Here is a 1,979-nt window from a genome sequence, read left to right on the forward strand (position 1 = left end):
GCAATTGCTGAGCAGATGTCCTTACAGAAGTACTTTTTGTATGTATGGTTATGATGGCCTTTGTGCAAGGCTGTGGGTTTTGCAGTCTTTGTGACAGTTCTGTTGTCAGGCATACAAGTGTGAGACCTCCCTTCATGGCCTTCCTTGGCTCTATTTATCAGAGTTTTTAATACAAGTGACTCCACTTTGATCCTGATGACTTTCACATACCATTAAGTGTGATGTTAGCTCAAGGTGTTCAGTAGATGCCCTTTATCACGTTGAGGAAGTTCCCCTGTTTTCCTATTTTTCTGAGAGTTTTTCTCATCACGAATGGGTATTGAATGCTTTCTCGGCATTGACTGATGTGATCACGTGATTTTTCTTCTTTAGCCTGTTGATATGGTAGATTACATTGATTGATTTTTGAATACTGAACCAGCCTTGCATGACTAGAAGACACATCCTGCATATTTTTCTTATTTTTCTTGCCTGTTGTCTATTTCTCCATTTGAAGACAAGCTCCAAGTGGGCAGAAACTTTTTGGTTCATTTTGTTCATGGCTGTATTCCAATGCCTGAAACAGTGCTGAGCGCAAGGACTTGGTATTCATTTGCTGAATGAATAAATGAACAGAAGAGAGGGGAAAGGAATCCCCAAGAGGATGGTGAAGGGAGATTCCAGGGTGACAGCTGTGGGCAGCGTCTTGTGGGGGATGATGATGGTGGGGGGCAGAAGGTTTACAGAAATCTCTGTACTTGCTATGCAGTTTTGCTGTGAACCTAAAACTGCTCTAAAAAGCAAAGTCTGTTTTTTAAAAAGCTCATCATTAACTCTAGGGGAAACAAAAGTCACCCAAGAAAGGAAGAGTGCTCACAGTCTACTATCTGGCTCCCCCAGGGGCAGATGCAGGTTTTGTGGGAACTGAAGCTTACACAATTGGGGAGGGGACTGTTTAAGAAAAGAAAGACACTGGCCGGGTGCAGTGGCTCATGCCTGTAATCTTAGCACTCTGGGAGGCTGAGGTGGGTGGATCACTCGAGGTCAGGAGTTCAATACCAGCCTGAGCCAGAGTGAAACTCCGGCTCTACTAAAAATAGAAAGAAATTAGCGGGCCAACTAAAAATATATAGAAAAAATTAGCCTGGCATGGTGGCACATGCCTGTAGTCCCAGCTACTTGGGAGGCTGAGGCAGAAGGATCGTTTGAACCCAGGAGTTTGAGGTTGCTGTGAGCTAGGCTGATGCCACAGCACTCTAGCCTGGGCAACAAAAAAAAGAAAGAAAGAAAGAAAGAAAAAGAAAAAGAACAGAAAGACACTAATCAGAAATAAATCTGATTTAATCTCAGAGAACGTTCTCATCTGTGGGAATATTTGGGGGACCATGAGGAGTGGGGGTGGGAGGTGCTGAAAGCCTTCAGGAAGGAGAGCCCAAGAGTTCCAGGGGGTGCAGCAGCTGGCATGAGAGGTCAAATGCAGCCCTGTGCTGGCCCCCCAGGCCCAGGACAAAGCCCAGACCCTCTGGAGCATTCCAGAGCCCCCTCTGCAGGCGTGTCCCTTGCCAGCCCTATTTCTTGCTCCACCAGGCTACAGGCCGGTCACACCTGTGGCAGCACCTCAGGCTGCTCCTTGCAGGGCAGGCCCTCTCCGCCCCTTGGTGTGCACCTGTTGTGACTCTGTGGCCCTCAAGACTCTGCACGAAGACTCTGTGTCTTACCAGCTATAAATGTGAAAGATGACGTCCATCCTGCAGGGTTGCTGGGAGGACCAAACACCCAATATAGAGCCCAACACATGGTGGGTGAGTAAACACTTCTTTCCTTCTTTCTTCTAACATTTTCTAAGTTTTAAAAATTGTGGTCAAATACACATCACATAAAATTTACCATCTTGTGCTCACTTTGACAGCACATATACTAAAATTGGAATAATACAGGGAAGATTAGTATGGCCCCTGCACAAGGACAACACAAAAATTCATAAAGCTTTCCATATAAAA

General features: G+C 45.7%; 1 non-coding gene across 1 annotated transcript; it reads left to right on the forward strand.

Annotated features, from left to right (window-relative positions):
• The first annotated feature begins 1,872 nt into the window (after window positions 1–1,872).
• LOC123647824 lies at window positions 1,873–1,979 on the forward strand. The gene has a single exon (XR_006738363.1). It is a non-coding gene; the product is annotated as a U6 spliceosomal RNA (small nuclear RNA).

Source organism: Lemur catta, chromosome 11, assembly GCF_020740605.2.
Source record: "Lemur catta isolate mLemCat1 chromosome 11, mLemCat1.pri, whole genome shotgun sequence".
Taxonomy (NCBI): Eukaryota; Metazoa; Chordata; class Mammalia; order Primates; family Lemuridae; genus Lemur; species Lemur catta.